Source organism: Psammomys obesus, unplaced genomic scaffold (genome assembly GCF_907164565.1).
Source record: "Psammomys obesus unplaced genomic scaffold, mPsaObe1.curated_primary_1811, whole genome shotgun sequence".
NCBI lineage: Eukaryota > Metazoa > Chordata > Mammalia > Rodentia > Muridae > Psammomys > Psammomys obesus.
In genome coordinates this window covers 17,327,988-17,349,524 of record NW_026596034.1, presented here as the reverse complement: position 1 = coordinate 17,349,524, position 21,537 = coordinate 17,327,988, and the positions used below count along the sequence as shown (strand labels likewise).

General features: G+C 36.4%; 1 pseudogene; it reads left to right on the top strand.

Annotated features, from left to right (window-relative positions):
* Positions 1 to 5,663: 5,663 nt before the first annotated feature.
* The window catches only part of LOC129686856 (uncharacterized), a 51,510-nt pseudogene continuing 35,636 nt past the window's right edge, over positions 5,664 to 21,537 (top strand).

The window sequence follows — 21,537 nt, the reverse complement described above, 5'->3', positions numbered from 1 at the left end:
ACACACACACACACACACACACACACACACACACACACACACACACATTCTACCACCATCAAAATAACAGGAAGTAACAACCACTGCTCATTAACATCTCTCAACTTCAATAGCTTCAACTTCCTGATAAAAAGACACAGGCTAACAGAGTGGATGATTAAGCAGGACCCACCATCCTGTTGCATGAAAGAAACACACTTTTCTGTTGGGGCTTGGGGTAGGGGGTAAAGGGAATGGGGAAGAGAGAGGCAGGATAAAAGGAGGAACTGGGAAGAGAAGAGGGAGGGGGCACCCTTGAGATGTAAATAAACTGAAATTAAAAAAAGAAAAGAAAAAAAAGGGAAAAAAGAAAGCACCAACCACTAAGTTCATGTCAGAGACAGGCCCTGCTCTCCTTACTAGGAAACCCACTGGAAAACTGAGCAGCCTACAGGCTTCCTCTGAGCAGGGTATGTAGGTCCTCTCCATGCATGGTCCTTGGTTGGAATAATGATCTCTGCAGGTCCCCCTGGGCACAGGTTTTTTCGCTCTGTTGTCCTTGTGGAGCCCCTGACTCCTCCAGGTCTTTCTGTCTCCCTCTTCTATAATGATTCTGGCACTCTGCCCAAAGTTTGGCTCTGAGTCTTAGTATCTCCTTTGATACCATGATTGTAGTAAACAAACAAACAATCAAATAAATAAATGCGTCTTAAAGCAAAAAAAAAAAAAAAAAGAAGAAGAAAGAAAGAAAAAAGAAATAAGTAAAATAAATAAATGAACACAATCAATATCAGTCTGGCCCATATGCTTCCATTAAAGCCAACTATCCTACCACAGCAGGTCACAAATATTTCAATATAGATGAAGCACAAAAAATTTACCTTAAAACCAACTATATGAAAATGATAGAAGCCTATAAAGAGGAAATGGATAAATTCCTTAAAGCAATCTAGGAAACAAACAATTGGAGAAACTGAATACATCCTTCAAGTAAACCCAGAAAGGACAAACAATTGGTGGAAGTAAATGAATCCCTTAAAGAAATTTAAGAAAAAGCAAACAATTGTAGCAAACAAAACTATTTAAGACCTGAAAATGAAAATAACAAAGGGAATCGTGAAAGATAAAAATAATAACAAAAATAAAAATAATACAAATACAGTAACTTGAACAGAAACTAAAGAGGCAAGCTTCACCAACAGAATGCAATAGATGGAAGAGAGAATTTCAGACACTGAAGATACAAGAAATGGATACATCAACCAAAGAAAATGCTATGTCTAAAAATTCCAGACAGGCACAAAGCATCCAGACAATATGTGACACACATGTGCACACACACACACAGAAAGCTTAGAGTAGCAGGGATAGAGGATCTTTCTTCTGAAAGATCCCAGCTCAATGCCCAGAAAATATTTTCAACAAAATCATAGAAGAAAAATTCCCTAACCTAAGAAAAGTGATGACTATAACAGTACAAGGACCATACAAAACACCATATTTATAGGTCCACTGAAGAAAATTCCTTCATTGCATAATAAGCAAAACACTAAACATACACAACAAAATCTAAAAGCCAGAAGGGCCTGGACAAACAAATGTGATGAAGACTCTAAGAGATTGCAGACGCAAGCCTAGACTACTGTATCTAGCAAAATTTTTAATCACTGTAGATGAAGAACATACAACATTCAATGGTAAAATCAAATACATATATATATTATATTTTAAAAACCCAGCTCTACAGAAAGTGTTAAAGGAAAACTTCATCCCAAGGAGGATAAGTATAACCATGCAAATCAGGAAATAAATTATCTCACACCAACACCAAAAGAAGGGAAGAACACGCATGCGCGCGCACACACACACACACACACACACGCACACAGCATCACCTCAATCACCATCAACAACAGCATCCGAATAACAGCTATCCACAATCGTTGTCATTGATATCTCCCGGTATCAATGGGAGAATGACAAATGTGTTGACTGGAGATGGGTGGCTAAGGGAGCAGCAATGATCAAGTGTGGCAGAAGAGTGCTAGAGGGAGAGGGTGCAGAGGAAGACAGTTAAACTTGGAGGCATTTGGTGGTGATGAGGAAACCTCATTCAGTGTGGGTTGTTGGGAGATCTCCAACAGACTGCCCCAGCCTACAACTCAACAGAATGCAACCAGTTTTGCCACTGGACACCTTGCCTAGCTACAAGGCCAGTTCAGACTTTATATCCTCTGTTATTAGAACTACTCAGGAAGATCACCTCTATACATTCCAGGCAGTTTGGTCCACCGTGTCTACTTGAAAATTTAGCTTTATAGTTAATACCGCATTTCTAGTGAGTTTGTTTTGAACACGCCTCTTTGGTTACATATGACAAACAGATATCTATATATTTTAATATCACAACTAATCTGCATTAACACAGATTATTAATATTTAAATACATAGTATGTTTTGAGGATTTTTTTTTATTATCTGGTAGGTGAATGTTTTTAAACTGTCACCACAAACAAAAATAAGGTTTCTGTGTTCAAGGTAAGATACTTTTTCACACTAAAGAAGTCTTGCCAAGTATTGAGCTGCACCTGTACCTCTGGCTCTCATGGACTTGAAGTAGAAAGATGTCAATTGTAGTCATTGGTTTTACAGTAAGTTAAAGGCAAGATTAGACAACAGAGTAAGACTTTGCCTCAAAATGAACACAACAGAGACCTTAAAACAGAAAATGCCATAATTAATTTCACCATCTAGAAATTAAAATCAATTTTACTGGCATGACAATATTCTTACTGTCAATTCTACATTGTTTTCCTGGCTCACACAAAAATGGTGAAAATGGATTTATTTGACGTGAATCGATGGCAGTGTAAACAGTGAGCTTACTTTGATTTCTTGCCCAATTAGTTTAGATTCTTAGCTGATTTGTGGGGCATTTTCCTCACCCACCATGTCCAGATACTTTTCAGACCTTTCCTATTTCCTTTGCACTCAATTATCAGATATCTTTTCAGATTTCAAGATTTCACTCTCCAGCAATATAACTGAACATTCACCCCAAAGTACCATCAAAGGACTCTTGGCTGGATGCTCTTCAAATTTACTCCGCCACCAAACATTCCAGGCATTCAAAAAATTAGCCTGCGAGATATTTTATGGTATTATTTACATTTTAATTAATTTATATATTTAATCACTTTACAGCCTGATAGCAGCAGACCTCTCTCTTCCCTCCTTGAATCCCATATTCACATCCACCATCCCCCCATATCCCCTCTCCTTCTCTTCTGAGAATGGTACCAGCCCACTCTAGCACATGAAGTTGCAGGAGGCCTGTACTCTTCCTCTCCCACTGAGACCAAACATGGAGGTCCAGCTATGGGAAAGGGATCCAGAAGCAAGCGGCAGAGTCAGAGACAGCCCATGTTCCAGTTGTTAAGGAACCCGCGTGAAGACTGATCTGCACATCCACACGTGTGTAGGGCACCTTGGTCTAGCCCATGCATGCTCTTTGTTTGATGATTCAGTCTCTTTGAACCCCGGTGTGCTCAGGTTAGTTTCCTCTGTAGATCTTCTGGTGTTGTACTTGACCCCTCCAGCTCCCACAATCCTTCCTCCCAATCTTCCCCAAGACTCCCTGAGCTCCGCCTACTCTTTAGTTAGGAGGATACCAAATAACCCACAAAACCTTCAACCCAAAATTTGTCCTGCCTACAAGAAGCGTAGGGATATAGACAGAGCAGAGATTGGGGGGCTGGCCAACCAGTGACTGGCCCTACTTGAGTCCCACACCTTGGAAAAAAGCCAACCCCTGACACTGATACTGATACTCTGCTTTGCTTGCAGACAGAAGCCTAGCATAACTGGTTTGTTTGTTTGTTTGTTTGTTTGTTTGTTTTGAGAGGCTTCATTGAACAGCTGATTGAAAAGATGCAGAGACAAAGCAATAGGCAGAGCATTATTTGCATTTTGGCACTTTTTTTTTTATTGCTCATTTCTCTTCTTATATTGTAAAAACCATTCTGTGAGTACAGGAGACCAAGGATCTGGCCACTTGTATTCTGACATCAAGTACTGTACTTCACATGAACACACAGACACAAAAATATGCACATTTCCCTCAATATCAATGAGTGATAGAAATGACTGCTTAAAATGGTTCTCTACCTGAAAACAATCACAGAACCTCCCTCTCTCCCTTCACTTAATAAACTGCCAGTTCCCATAAATTTGACACCATTAAGATGGTTTTTTAAAATTTATTTTATGTCTAACAGACTCTTCCAATCAAACTAAACATTTAAATGAATGATCACAGACAAGAACTCTGTAGGTTTGCATAGCGCACTCACACACACGTACTCACACACTAGATGCCACCCTTTATCTTCTTTTACAGATATTGATATAAAAACTACATTATTTAGTGACAAAAAAAATTGCTGAGTAGTTTCTAATCTGTAAGTCTTCTGATAGAATATTAAGAATAGAATAAGTGTGTGTCATGAATATAGGGATTTATTATTTAACTTTTGTCATCTCGAGTACTACCCTATTGGCTTTGTCACTCTGACAACAAAATGCTCCTCAGATCTGAGCAAGGATGTGGGTGTGTAGATACAAAAAAAAAAAAAAAAAAAAAAAAAGGAAAGAAAAAGAATAAATGAGCTTCTCTTTCATATCACTCACATATAGTAGAGAGGTCAATAATCTGATGTTGTAACTGTCCAGGGTATATGACCTTTCCATGAACTTAGAATGGATATTATGGAATAAACAAATGATGTAATCAAATTATTGTCTATGCCCTGTTCACACTGCAAACATACTGCCAATACTGCTATGCTGCTGAATTAGAAACAAATTATGACTTACAGAAATGGCTTCAATATTTTTCATTTCTCTTATAGGTAAATCACATTTCCTAGCAAAAATATTAAATACATGCTTCTTTCTTATGCTGAGATTATACTAATGCACTTCAGAAAAGTAAATGACTACCATGAAATAAATGTATATATTAGAAATAATATTTATAAGAACAATTAATAAAAATAAATGTAAACCTTCTACCAGAAATTAAATACAGCAAAAAAGATTTTCCTAAGAGGTAGGATGAATGAATAAACAAGTTATTCTGTTAAAACAAACAAACAAACAAAATAAAACAAACAGCAAACAACAACAAAACCACAGAACTAGTCAAATAAAATTGCCAAACCGTGAATTAAAAGTCAGATATTTTTTCTAGAATGTCAATTTCAAAAAAAAAAGTTTATTACAAATTTAAACAAAGTATTTCAACTTATGTCTTTTGGGAGAAAGCTGCTGGGGAATGTTCATTGTTTCAGTAGGGTCACGCAATGGGCCATCTGATGTTACTCTCCGAGTCAGACTGACTATAACACTTTGGGGTATTGTTTGCATCCTTAATGCTGTGTTTCTCTTAACAAACATTAGGCAATTCAATAAGCATAGAAAATGCCAATTCTGCCTCTAGCTCATTAGCATGCCTGAACTTATGGCTATTTAATTTTATTCCAGCAATTAAAATATGGATCAGACACACTGTCACCATGAGTTTCTCCACAGGAGACACATCCCTTATTCCCAACCTTAGGAAGAAGCCGCTAAAATTTCATTTGCCTTTACTGAGCCATGAAATGCACCGAGCTACCTGACACATGGCAGTGAAACATTCTGTGTACCGTCAGTTCCAACTTGTTGAACAACTTCGTCAGATGAAAAGATGTGCTTGCACATGCAAGGTTAGTTTCGAGACTAGAAAAATTTGCCTCAAAACTAATCTTACTTACTTACACACACAGTTCTTACGTATTTGCCTGGTGGAGTGACCCAATTATTTTCACCATGGGTCAACCTTGTGTAATTTAGCTTACATTTCAGTAAAGAACATAACTCAGTTCATTTAAAGTAAGACTCCATAAAGCCAAGAAGTTAAAATTTCATTGAACAGGCTAATTACCTTCTGCTGCTGTCATCTGAGTGACTGCTGTATTGGGCATTAAAATACCCTTCAATCTTAGAAGTAAACATGGAATTTAGGTATATAAAGATTATTGTTAGGTTTTTAAATACAGGCTGGCGCTTATGCACAAACAGTCTTGAATTTATAGATAATGAGCACGAAGTGAGGATAGCAAATAATTAAATATTTAAACAGAAATAACTTTATTTTGAGAGAGAAAGAAAGAAAAACAGCCTTATCTTCATTCAATTTTTTTTTTCATATTGAGACATATATTTGAGGTTTTGAACTTACCTGATAACTTGATTTCTGGTAGTCACACTGCTGGGGTGAAGTGAGAAAGAATGGAAAGAAGGTCACAGATACATGTTACTGACTTCTCAGCATTCCTTACTGCTATATAACCTGTATCTGGCCAGTTTAGAAACACTGCACATGACTTACTGGCTTTCAGATTGTCGTGTTCTTAGGAAGCCTTCCTTGGGAACTTCCAGAGGCTTCAGAATCTTCCTTCTGTGAAGGAAATTGTCTCACTGCAGTCATTCAAATATAGATAAAAATTATTAAAATTTAAGGATAAAAATTATTAAAATTTACTTGTGAGTAAATATAGCAGTTTTCGAGAAAAGAAATTGTCATAACTTCACAAAAGAAAGAACATGATTTACTAAAAAGAGTTCTATTCCTTTAATTGACAATAGTGAACTAATGATCATTTTTACTTTTAAATTATAATTTCAGATAAGTTACTGTACGTGCAGTTTACAGCTTCCTTTAGGAAAAAAAATGTGACTGATTTTACTCCAATAAATTTCAAACACACTACTTGAATTAATTTTGTGCTTTGGAAAATACCAGCCCTTTTGATTTTAAAGAAGAATCAGAATTTTAAAATTAACTTTTTGTCTTTTTTTTGGATTTGGTATCATTTTTTCTCACCAGAAGCAAAATATATCTGTGTAGTATTTATACACATGTGGCTAATGTATCCTATCATTAATTTGTCACACATAATTAATGGTGTCCATTTCCAGATGCAGAGGAGTAATTTTGTACTTGTTGTACATATTAAAAAAAAAAAAAAAAACAGTCAAGGATTCCATGGAAACATATACTCTCCCTGGACCTGTGGAAGTAACAGGATGAAAAATAGCAGTCAGAACACTTGCCAGAGGAGGAGCAGATACATTTAATTTACTATGTACACAAATCCCTATGCATTACTTATGTTACATCTATATATTTGTAATACATAAAATAAAAGAATATGTTTACATATGACATGATTATATAAGTGCACTTATAAAAATTTTATCATTTATGTGTATCTATAACAACACATATATTATTTTCTTAACTCGAATGTGCATATATGCTCATGAACACAAACACATATATTATTTTATTTCATATGTGTCTAACTTTTCCTTTTGTATGAGACTAATATTTTAACACATCCTCATTATTGTTGATAAGAAACCTGAATATCTCTCTTGACACTGCTTCTTTTTCAAATACTGACTCTTACTTTGATTTTATTGACAGAATTGAGTTTGGTAAGCATCTCAAGAAAATGGAGACTTCATATTATGAAAGCTGCATAATATGAAACCATAACTCATTCAATGACGTTACTAGAAAACACAGTCTCACAACAAATTTCTTTATTCTCCAGTGCTTACACTTTTCCCAACTTCTCTTCCACAATGTTACCCAACTCTTAGATGCAGGAGCTGCTTTGCAGTTGAATCCATTTAGACTGGACTCCACAACTCTGTATTTTGATTGGTTGTGATTTTGTTTAATGGTCTATATTTATTGCAAAGAGAAATTTCCTTGATGAGGACTGAGAACTGTACTTATCTCTGTGTGTGAGAACAAGTATTTAGGGTATTGTTAGGGAAAATGGTGGTTTAGTAAATGGCAATTTCTGTTCTCCTCCCAAAACTATGACTTCTCTAGTCCTGGGCTGGCTAAGTTTCCAGTACCATGCATAGTTTCTCTCTAATTGAGCAAGTCTTAAGTACAGTTAAAGAGCTGTTGGTTAGAATTGAAGTATTCATGCCCAACTGTACCCTTAGTGTTATTGTGACATATTGGTCATTATTGTAATTCATAAGTATCATAGGTTGTTAGGACATTTGTCCCTTCCTACTTGGAAGTTTGAATAGCACCTTAAATTACTATGAAAGCTAATCTTTGGGGAGGAATCATTTAGGCCAACTTCAGCTCATGGGCCTCTGTGCCCTATATCTGAAATGCTAGGTGTTTGAAAGAATAGGGACTTACCTCTAGCCTCTTGGAGGATACCCAGGACAAATGAAATGTTTAGGGAATACCTTGGACAACTGTGACCAATACCTCAAAAGAGCCTCTTCTCATGCCTGGTGTTGGGAATTTTGGTAGATGGTCTTTGTTCCTGAAAGGAGCATTGTCAGCCTACATGAGAACATTTCATTTAAACTTTATGAAATCACATGTATTATAAGCTCTTTTAGGTGAGCAATTAATAATGTGGTCCTTAAAGATGTTTTTCAGAAATCTTTATTGTTATTATACCCCCTTTTTAACATATTTATCTCCCATCCCCTCTTAGTTAGAATCTCCCCATTTTTCTATTTCCTTCATCTGATCACTTGTGCCCTGCCATTCCCTTCATTATTTTTCTCTACTTTCTTACCCTGGCAGTGATCCCTGTTACATTCCTGTCCCCAGAAGTTACTCCAGAATATGTACTTTGTTTCAGCTTTTATTTTTTTTAAAAAAATTAATTAATTAATTTTATTTTTATTTTTTTTTAATTTTTATTTTTTATTTATTTTTTTAAATCTTTTATTTTTTTTATTAATTACACTTTATTCATTTTGTATCCCCCCATAAGCCCCTCCCTCCTCCCCTGCCGATCCCACCCTCCCTCCCCTTTCTGCATGCATGCCACTCCCCAAGTCCACTGATAGGGGAGGTCCTCCTCTCCTTCTTTCTGATCTTAGTCTATCAGTTCTCATCAAAAGTGGCTGCATTGTCCTCTACTGTGGCCTGGTAAGGCTGCTCCCCCCTCAGGGGGAAGTGATCAACGAGCAGGCCAATCAGATTATGTCAGAGGCAGTCCCTCTTCCCATTACTATGGAACCCACTTGGACACTGAATTTTTTATTTGTGTGTGTGTGAGTGTGTGTGTGTGTGTGTGTGTGTGTGTGTGTGTGTGTGCATGACTGTAGTGAATGTATGGAAGTTTACATATGAAGGCATATGTTTGCTTATGAATGCATAATCCAGATATAAATGTTAAATATCATCCTCAGATTTTTCCAATTTTCATTCTGAAATTGTGAACCAAGAACTTACTAATTTGGTAAGACAATCTGGACAGGGAGATGCAGGATCTTCCTGTTTCTGATTCCACAGTGTTTCGAGTATAGCCATGTGCTACAATATGTAGCTCTTTAAATGATTTCTGGACTAATAAGTCAGTCCTTTATGCTTGTGTGATAATACTAAGGCATCTCCTCAATCCCCTTAAGCCTTGGCTTTTTTTAATTAATTTTGACCAACATTAAAATCTGTCATACAATATTCCTCTATTGAGAGTTTAATCAATATTTAAATTGAAACCTAGTCTTTAACTCACAGCGTTATGTTACTGTACATTCAATGCACAGTGTAACTGCTCTGTCATTCATCTGGTTCTTTCTAATGATGGTGCTAGGTCTCTGTAAAGGCTTAGAGAACTGTTCAAACATGATTGGAGAAGACCTAGGCCCCCTGGTCAGATCAGCCAATACAAAGCTCTAGTAAGGGGACCAGAGGCTGTATCTGATATGGACTCTGGTGCATATTCCTCCATCACTTCCCCCAGGAGGATTGCCTTGCCAGGCCACAGAGAAAGAGAGTGCAGGGATCCTGAAGAAACTTGATAGTTTGTGGCTAGTTGGTAAGGGAGGAGGGCCCCCCTTTCTGAACACTAGGGGAGGTGGATAGGGGTGAAGGCAGAGGGAGGGTGAGACCAGGAAGAAGCAAGGGAGGGAGCTACATTCAGGATGTAAAATGACTGAATTAAGCACACACACACACACACAACTGTTAGTTTAGTAAAGTCATTTGAGTCTTTACAGTTGTTCATGTAAGGAAGTTCAGATCCCTAACGTGCATATGCATTACACTGTCTTTATTGGTCCACCGGAAATGAACTCTGTATTAATTGTGTCTTTCTACTCGAGTAACTGTTCAATAGACAGCACTGTTAGCTATTGCACTGCCATAGGCCTTGCATCTGAAAACAAACCATGGTCAATGGAAAGTTGTTTTGTATCAGGATTTAATCCTTACTTTTCCGCTCTAATTTACTCAATTTGCTATTTGAAAATAAAGCATGTTGAATTACATTAAGTTAGGGATAAAAGCAATAATATATGTAATATATTTAAGACAAATGAAATATAACTTTACTATGGTACCTCTTATAACCCTATGTTCACAGATGTATTTGAACGCATTTGACATATTTGAAATATTTTTAGATTTTTTTTACCAGCAAAAACGCCTAATTATACTTTGTATCTTAAACACCTAATTGGCCATATCTATATACACAGTATACTTAGTTTTAGAAGTTATTACATAGAATATGCTCCTATAAACACAGTCCCAAAATCTGTAAGATGTTTGAAGTTATACATGCACTATTTTAACTGATACATATAAAAGATCTTGATTGATCAGTAGTTACCCATGAATATTTACAGGATATGATAAAGAAAATTGTATTTTGAGATTCGCTCTACAGGAACACAAAATAAAAATTATAATACTAGAGTGTTTTTGATCTATTAATTCAGATTACAGGTACAGTAATTCTAAGAACTTTGTCATTTATAGAAAATAAATCATCAAAATTCATTGGGACCATCTGTGTTGGTGTTCAGATATATGTTTTGTTTGTTCTTTAGAAAGTATAAAATTAAGGGAAGCTGTAGATTCTCAGTCTTCTATAAACAGTGAGTTTTAAGTGATGGCAGGGAAAGGGTCAAACTTTGATGGAACACTCCCTTGTCTTAAATCCATCACTGAAGATGGTGTTGGGTATCAGAACAAAAATAACTATAGGAAGTTCGGTGTTTTATCTTGGACACAGACTTCAGACATTCTTTTAAGCTCTATTGCACCATCTAATGCATAAGCCCTAGATATGGGATACAGCCCTGGCATATGACTACATAAACCAATGAAAAGAGAATGGTTTTTCTGACTCATCTTCTGTACAACAGTAGCTATTCTGTTTCCAGTGGTTCTGTGTTTCTTGAGCCTTCTCTTGGGTTCTTTTCCTTTTGTTTTTGTTTGATTGTTTTGTTCAATTCCAATAAAATTAGTTTTTATTTTATTTCATTTTCATCACTTAGAATCCTGTTTATCTTAAAATGAGATATAGAATGGTGGTGGATCTGGATGGAAGCTGAGAAAGAGAGGGAGAGAGAGAGAGATCCGACGTGGCCCCTAGGCTTTGAAATCTTAAAGCTCACCCCCAGCAAAACACCTCCTATAGCAACGAGACCTGTACTGGACCAAGGCCACATCTCCCAATCCTTTCCTTTCATCCTTATATCAACATGAAAATAAGCATGTAAATACATTAGCATTCTCTTGCAAACCACCCCATTCTGCTTTGGGATACAAATATAAACCAGGCCTTCAAATTTTGTATTAACTTACTTCCCACATCTGTTTCTGTACCTCAAAGGTAGAGCACATTGCTAGCATTCCTTTCACACTGTATACTATCCTGGTCTAAAATTTCCCCCATTTAGTCATCTTGGATTCAAATCATACACACTGAATGGCTTCTTAAAAATTAATCAGACTTTGAAGACAGCAATTATAAGTCTTGATATTTCGGGAAAACAATTTTCATTACATTTTCTAAAGTCTTGCTCCCTGTAAGTTGCTTAAGGTAACTTGACAAGCTGATAGCAATGAGGTAGAGTTGCAGCCATAGGAGACTTGGGACAAACTTCTGTCCCAGAAATTGACCACCTTTGTTTTGGAATATCATTGAGTAACATATAGAAGTATATTTTTCTCCCAAAATAATTTTAGACATCACTGCACTTGTAGCCAGAGGCAACCGCAGACATTTTTTCTTCTTTGTTTTCCTTTATGTTAGCTTTTAATTTACATAAACTTTGGAGCCAGTGACCTATGCTTTGATCACTCCCAGTAGTAGAATATCCAATTGTCTCAGCATTACACAGTTTTCAACACTTTGTGTCAAATAATTTGTTCAAATTTTAACTTTTTTCTCATATGAATAATGACTTTAAAGAAACTTTGACCTTTTATCAGCCAAGTAATTCACACATTATCTAGAATTTTGGTTACCTAAGTTCATTATTTATATTATAACAATATTCTTTTTCTGTTTTGACTTTTAATGAATTTTCTGGCTTCATTCATCATATTTATTTTCAAGAGACAATTCCATCAAAACATTTTTGGCTTCAGCCCTCCATGTTTAATCTATGTACAAATATAACAAATGCATTCATTCCATTAAAAAATGTCTCTTTGTCTTAACACAAAATTTCAGCACTAAGCCCATGTCTTATCTAAACGTCTTCTAAATGTCTTCCAAATCAGTGCAGTAGGAACTAGAGTTCTGATTAAATATGAGGCACAATCTTCTTCAACTCTAAACCAGAGAAATAAGACAAGTCATTTGCCTTCATTATGACAATGGTAAGACAGGCATAGGATTTGATAATGAAGAGAATAACTCAGGAAAGAAGGTGTCTCTATCAAAGATAAAATCTATCAAGGCAGATTCCATTATATTTTGAAGCTCGTGAATATTTATTTCATGCAGTTTAGTTAGGTTAACCCTATCAGGCAAGGCATGAGTACCAATCCATTATCAGTTGAGTTTTAACCATGTAAGATTGTCGCTGGGGCCCCCTGATTACAGCTCTATGAGTAGCACCACAACCTAGATGTATTTGTCATGAACATTCTGGCTCACGAGAATCAAGAAACATGGCTGTTTCTGGGTCGAACCCCAGGGCATCTTGCCCCTTTCTTGAAACATGGAGTGATGAAAAGCCAGATAGCTCTATCATCTGCCCTATAAATGGCAGCAGCCTGAAAGCCTCCTTCTCATTCATACCACCTCTCCTTTAACACAAGATAGCAGCTTTTCTACTGTTTTAAACTCTATTTCTTCTGTGAATTTCATTAAAATAATGGATAATTGTTATATGTAACTGTTATATGAAATTGTTATATGAAATTTTTATATGTAATTGTTATATGAAAACTACTACATTGTTATATGTAGTATAACATATAACTTCAGAATTGCTAGTGCTATACACACCTCTACACACATCTAGAGTTTCCAGGCAGTTTTTATTGGGCTATGCAATACAGGAGGTCAGCTGGAAAGTAAGCTTGACCATATTTGTTCAAGCAAAAAACAAAGACAACAAGGACCTTAAATTCTGTTGCATTTGGAAACAGCCTTGTGATCCTGTATCATCTTTAGAAATAAGACTTTTACAGTCAGGATTGAGTGTATCATTATAAGAAAGGTAAGGATATACATCCAGGAAGAAAGACAGATAAGAAGTTAAGACCATATCGCTATGCTCCATGGTTTAGAAGGTTCATACCTTCAAACTGAACTCCATAGACACCATCCTACTAAAAATAGCATTGACTGGCAGGCTTTTTAAAATTAGTTTTTAAGTGTGGCCAGTGCAATTCAGATGATAGTATGCACCTACTCAAGATAAGAAGGTGTTTGATTTTCTGGTGATTATTTGATGGAATGTTTGGACCAGCTTCTCTATGTAGAAATTAATAAATTTTTTATTCACTTTACATCCTGGTTATAACCAGGGAGGGAAGGAGATTCCCTCCCACTCTCCCCATTCCTCCCTTGTCTCTTCCTCATAAAAGGGAAGCTCCCTTTCCCACCCACCCCAACTCATCAAGTTGCAGCAGGACTGAGCATGACCTCTTCCCCTCCAGCCTGGTAAGGCAGTCCCGGAAGGAGGAAGTGATAAAAAAAAGCCGACAAGTGTGTCTATGTTTGATGCCATCCCCACTTACCTTACTAGATGACCCACTTGAAGCCTAAGTTCCCCATTTGTGCCATCTTTGTAGGGGGCTTAGGTCCAGTTCATGCATGTTCCTGGGTTGATGCTTCAGTCTCACCAAGCCCCTCTGGGCCCATGTTAGTTGGTTCTGTTGCTCTTCTTGTGGAGCTCCTGTCATTTTCAGGTCCTATTCTCTTTCCTCCCACTTTTCCACAAGACTACCTAAGCAATGCCCAATATTTGGCTGTGAGTCTCAGCATCTGTTTTGAGGCGCTGCTGGGTAGAGTCTATCAGAGGACAACTCTGTCAGCCTCCTGTCTGCAAACTTAGCAGACAGTGTTCTAGTGTGAGGGGTTGGTACTCACCGATAGGATGGATCTTTGGTTGGGCTAGGCATTGGTTGAGCATTTCCTCAACCTCTGCTCTATGTGGTCTATTGTTATACCTGCACATCTTGTGGGTAGGGTAATTTGGGATGGAAGTTTTTGTGGGTAGGTTGCAGTTCACTTCCCTCTAAATGGAGGCTACTCTAGTTAGAAGGTGTCTTCAGTTTCTATGGTTTCTTCTAGTGGGAGTTACTGCTTGAATTCCCCTTATATCCTCCCAGAGGACTCCCTTTACTAAGGTCTCAAGCTTGTCACAGAGATACTTCACCCTCTGTATTTCTTTTTCCTACAGGCTTGTCCTCATGCCCTTGCTCTCACCAGGTCTGTTTCCCACCTTCTTAACTCTCTGCACTCCTTCTCCTACCTTGTTCCCCTCTGTTCAGTCACTACCTCTATGGAGTAGAATGAATTTTTTATTTGCCTTCTGTTCTAGTAGTCTTTGTCTTATTCTAATTACCCTATTCTTAGGACATTTGTTATAATGTTCACTTTGCTTTTATTTCCAACTGAAACTTTGACAGTAAACTGAAATTAGGACCACATGTGCTAGAATATCATAAACAAACAAACAAACAAACAAACAGCAAACAAAAACCTTCAGTGTGCTCTAGAATCACCTGGATCCCACAAGGTCATTCTTGGTACAGTAGGTTGGGAAGGTGAAATGGTCTACTTCTAATCTGACACAACATGATGTCTATTTAGTGTTTTCAGTTATTTGGGCATGACTGTTCAGATAATAGATATGCCATACCACTCCTAGGCATATATCCACAATTTGCTCAAGTACACAATGAGGGTAATGGCTCAACAATGTTCTTAGCGGTTTTATTCATAATAGACAGAACCTGGAAACAACCCAGATGTCCCTCAACTGAGGAATGGATACAGAAATGATGGTACATTCACACAATGGAATACTACTCAGCAATGAAAAGAAAAGGAAATCATGAAATTTGCAGGCAAATGGTGGGAAGCAGTCTTACCAGGCCACAGAGGAAAACAGTGCAGCCAGGCCTGATGAGACATGATAAGCTAGGATCAGATGGGAAGGGAGGAGGACCTCCCCTATTAATGGACTTGGAGAGGGGCATGGGAAGAGTTGAAAGAGGGAGGCTGGGATTGGGAGAGAATGAAGTAGGGGACTGCAGCTGGGATAAAAAGTAAATACACTGTAATTAATATTAAAAAAATAAAAAGAAGTAAAAAAACAAATATGTATATTTGTTAAAAAGAAAATTCCAAATCTTGCAATCATGGTTTACTGGGCATATATGAATATGCACATTGAATACATGTAATATATATGATATATGGGCACAACTATAGAAAGTGTCAATAAAATCATGGGCAAATTCAAGATTGCAGTTATCAAATATGTGCCTTTGTGAAATCCCTTATATCATAAAGGCACATATTTGATAACTAGGCATATATCCAAAAGATGCTCAAGTATACAATGAGGACAGTTGCTCAACCAGGTTTGCAGCAGCTTTATTTGTAACAGCCAGAACCTGGAAACAACCCAGATGCCCCTCAGTTGAATAATGGATACAGAAACTGTGGTACATTTACACAATGAAATACTACTCAGCAATTAAAAACAAGAAAATCATAATATTTGCAGGCAAATGGTGGGATCTAGAAAATATCATCATGCATGAGGGATCCCAGAAGCAGAAAAACACACAGGGTATATGATCACTTGTAAGTGGATATTAGACATATAATATAGGATAAACTTACTAAAATCTGTACATGTAAATAAGCTAATCAAGAATTAAGATTACTCAATCCTCATTCAGAAAGGCAAAGGGGATGGACATCAGAAGACGGAGAAAACAGGGAACAACACAGAAGCCTGCCACAGAGAGTCTCTGAAAGACTCCACCCTGCAGGGTATCAAAGCAGATGCTGAGACTCATAGCCAAACTTTGGGCAGAGTGCAGGGAATCTTATGAAAGAAGGTGAAGAGAGACCTGGAGGGGACAGGAGCTCCACAAGAAGAGCAACAGAACCAAAAAAATCTGGTCACAGGGGTGATTTTTGATACCGATACTGATACTCCAACGAAGGACCATTCATGGATATAACCTAGAACCCCTGCACATATGTAGCCCATAGCAGCCCATAGTAGTCCAAGTGGCTTCCCTAGTAATAGGAACAGGGACCATCTCTGACATGAACTCTTTGATCACCTTCTTCTCAGGGGGGTGAAGCCTTATCAGGCCACAGAGGAAGACAATGTAGCCAGTCCTGATGAGACCTGATAGACTAGGATCAGATGAAAGGGGAAGAGGACCTCCCCTATCAGTGGACTGGGGTAGGGGCATGGGTGGAGAAGATGGAGGGAGGGTGGGACTGGGAGGGGAGAAGGGAGGGGGCTACAGGTGGGATACAAAGTGAATAAACTGTAATTAATAAAAACTTAAAATTAAAAAGAAAAGAAAAACTCAACTTGAAAATTTTCTCTGGCCTGGGCAGTGATATAGCCAATAATTGTGTAGAAAAATAAAAATCTATTCACAATTCACAGTGACTATAATCGATTAAAGTTTTAAAATTGGGATTTGAGGTCAAACTTCCTCTATTCATTCATAAACTTCTCCATCTACCTGCTTATTCTTTCATTGTTTATTATTCACTGGTATTCAATAGATTATGCCTTCAAGTAGATGAATATACTGTTTCCTTTTTTTTTTCAAAATACATTACTCAATCTTCTGACTTGTAAGTAAGTGTCACCCCAAATATGCTCAAAAATATTTTTCTAAATTGTTTTGGGCATGCTGTTACTAGTGTTAATCTTTATATTTTTTCATTGATATTTTCTTTAAATATCTTTTGAAATAATTATAGCTTTAGTATTATTCATCCATGGGACTTTCAAAAACTAATTTCTCTTTTTGAATGATACTATATTTGTCTTGAGTTAGAAATCATATTTTTGTTATTTCTTTATTACTGTATTCCTGGAAATTTCCTTTCTAAGGATGGAACATTCATTACTCTTTATAGACATTATTCATCATGATATGTTTCAGAAAGAATCATGAAACTACTTTTACCAGAGAGAAGTTAAAACCTTCAAGTGTGACCCTGATCACGTGGTAAGAAGTCCATTCAGGGTGAAGCTGAGATTTACCTAAGACATGTCTGAATTCAAAACCTGTCCTATGTTTCCAGGCTAGCATGTGAAGGTTTCCGTAGCTGTTGAAACCACAGGGTGTTGCCTTGAGATTGGTACTCTGGGCCTGTTTTCCTGTGTCATGTTTGGCATTCATTATGCTTATTTTCTCTCAGAGCTTTTCAGCCTTTCAATGCACTTGGCTGTTATGTCTGTGAATAATCTCCTCCTCTATTAAAGCATATTTGTCAGTCCCAGCTTAACTGTGTCTCTGTACAATATTAATATGCAAAGGCTTCTCCCTCCGCAACAAACTTCCTCCATTCCAATTATACAAGAAGCTGAGATGTAGCACTGGAGTTCTTAGTTGTATTAAATTGAGAAATAGTCACAGGTCATAAACTTCCCAAATAAATGGTGCTCAAATAAGACGTGCACAGACATTAAAGTTCTAGGTCACACTTGTTTCCAAGTGTTACTGTGTTCACAGCGTTTTCATCTCATTCATGTAATGAATCCTGATTTGTTTAATGATAGTGATTAGATGCCTTAGATTACTAGAAATCAAATTCATTTCCCTCAGCACTGGGCATGTATTTGAGAACCTTCAGTCGTGTTTCAGTCACGTATTCTCCAGGCGCCTTTTTGTAATAGTACTAAATGCTTACAAACAAGCATCTGCTGCAGTGATTTAAATGTTCCCTTCTTATGCACAGTGTGTGCATTTAAAACAGAATGTGTTATTTAAAATATTAGTTATGCTCATGGATTAGAATATGTTTGTTTGGGGTAATGGAACTGAAAAGACCGCTATGTGAATGAATCAGAGCATATCCTTCTGATACAAAAACACAAACGTCTGCCTGACTATATGTTTATTATTTATTATTCAGCTCCATGTTTCAGAAGACTTAAAATCCACACCTATAAGTAGCTAGAATGCATGTCTCTAAGAGGTGCATATTGCTCTGTTAGGTGATTTTAGAGAAAGCAAACAATTGATTTTCTTGAACTATGCAGTGATTAAAACTCAATTTTGGATGTTTTCTTCCTCAAAACAGAAGTAATGAATATAACTTGGTCGTTTTTCAAATTAGTTTATATAGTATTTCTGAAATACATCTTATATTTTTATATAAAATGTATATGGTATTTAATATGCACTTATATTTGATTTTGTTATCTAACATTCTTAAGAAATTAATATAAGTGATCATTTTTAAGTGAAAAGAATTATGAGCATAAATATGATTTAAAAGAAGTAATTTTGCAAGTCATTATTTAATAATGTCATGGCAATATTACTTGCCTGGGAAATATCTCTGAAATTTAAGTAGCATATAAGCACTTTCTAATACCCTGATTTTAGTTCAAATCAAGTACATTGTGATAATACAGGTGTTAAATTAGTTTCATCAGTACTAGGAACAAAATGAAAACATAATTCAGAGATATGCATGAATCTGGGGGTATGAAAAGAATCATGGATGAATATGTAGAAACTCCATACACAGTAAATTCTCTTTTTGAATAGCATTTTTGCAAGACTATGATCCCGTATAAGTGCAACAATAATGCTGTTTCTGGCCACCAGACACACTAGTTACTAAACCATTATGTCAAGAATGTGCTCTAGCATGCATTTTATTATGAATATATCTCAAATCATCAAATTAAGAAGTCAGTAAATCCCTCAGAATGCAGGATGGGAAATGAGATTTAGTATTATAGCTTTGACTGTGAAAAAAAAAAAAACTTTCAAAGTTAAACAGAAACTACTTGGTGTGAGAAATGCTTTCTCAGCAGGTAAAATTAGAGTTTTGAGATAAAAATAAAATCTGATTTCACAGATAAAAATTGACTCTGTTGTGTATCATAGAAAAAGTTATAAATATAGCTACTATAGTAGGACAGTTTTTCTTTCAAATAAATTATGTATGAATGTCCTGTTGGCATATTAGTAATAATCTGTAGTTATGGCAATGTTTATTATGCATGTTTAAAGAATAATTAAAAGAATATATTTGTATTTCAAGTTCTGTGTTTGATGGCTTTGAATATTTTGTCTCCTGGGGGTCTAGAAGTTAGGACATTATGTTTATGTTGGAGAGTGAGAAGTTAGGAATGCACACAATCCAAGAAATACATCAAAATTTAGTACCAAGGGTTTTTTAGTACCAGATTTTCTGAGCCTACCATTTTCCAGTAGTCAATATTTTTTCTTCTGCTCCTTTTTAGACAAATACATACTCTATTATATAATATATAATATTATATATTTATTATATATAGAGAATAAAACAAAGTTGTTTGAAGTACACTGAAAGAGATTGCCTACCCAACTTACTCTTGTGATATTCCCACTTGTCAGAAATTTTGTAAATTTCTGAGATTAATATAAAATCTATCATTTTTAATGTACAAACTACTACATAAAAACTTAAGGCAAAGCATATGGGTATAATACTGCAATCCCAGACTTTAGGATGTTGATACAGAAGCATTAACATTCAGGGCCAGCATGGTTTACCTTATGAAATTCTCACTGTTTATATTAGGAATAAATATAGTGAATGTATAAATATTTTTTTCTGTATATAAATAAATATATAATATCTATTATAAATCTACAAATATTATATATGTGTGTGTCCATAATTTATTATGGTATTATATTCAAACACACCTATTGTAAATTAAAAATATTGTAAGAGAAATACTTATCGTTTATCCACTAAGTAGTATTATACAGTCTACCTTAAAGGCATTCAGCATTTTACTACACTTTGAAAATCTAATTCACAGCCTATCTCGTAATAATGCATTGAACAGCACAAGCATTCATATGCATGAGTGATTTGCGTAGAGACGACATAAAGGGTAAGATTAAATACTGAAAGCCTACTGACAACTACATAGACCTCAGCTGTCATTTCTCTACTTTCACGATCTCGTAGCTGTCAAGACTTAAAGTTACCTTTACTTCCCAGAAATGCCTATGACTGTAGTGTCATGTACCTCCTGTGTAAGGAAAAGTTCAAAAGCCAAAGGTCAAAAGGCAAACCTTGAAACATGATTCTAGTGAATGTGTATTGTTTCATAACTTTATAAAGTGAAAGAGCAAACATATGAAATCAGGAAAGGATGTCATTGTCTATGTCTGTACAAGCGAGACTACAGCTGAATTTACATACATACATACATACTCAGTTGAGTAAGTGTACGTGGTGTGTGTGTGTGTGTGTGTGTGTGTGTGTGTGTGTGTGTGTGTGTTTAAAATCACCATGAGTATGAACAGGCTTCTTGCAGAACTGAGAATTTGTGTGCTCAGTGTCTATCCAAACACAGATTTCAACACCTTTTCCCCCAAGAATCACATTTTTATGTGATTTACAGGTCATCTGCTTTAATTATATCTGGGCACAGGGTCTCCTCAGAGACTGTCATTCAACCAAGGACCATGTATGGATATAACCTAGAACCTCTGCTCAGATGTAGCCTGTGGTAGCTCAGTAACCAATTGGTTTCCCATAGTGAGGGGAACAAGGACTATTTCTAACAGGAACTCAATGACTGTCTCTTTGACCTCCCCACCCCCCAAGGGAGGAGCAGTCCTGTTAGGCCACAGAGGAGGACTTTGCAGCCTGAAGATACCTGATTAAACAGGATCAGATGAATGGGGAGGAGGTCTCCCCCTATCAGTGGACTTTGAAAGCAAAAGGGGCACGGTGGAGATGAGGGAGGGAGGGTGAGATTGAGAGGGAATGAGGGAGCGGGACACGGCTGGGATACAGAGTTAATAAAATGTAACTGATAAGAAAAAAATTAAATTAAATTTAAAAAAATTTAGAAAATTATAAAACTGAAATCAGAAAAACAATACATCTACAAGCTTAATGTTCTATATTTAATAATATTTAATAATGGATCTAAACATAGATTCCTAACAGTAAATTAGTTTGTTTGAAA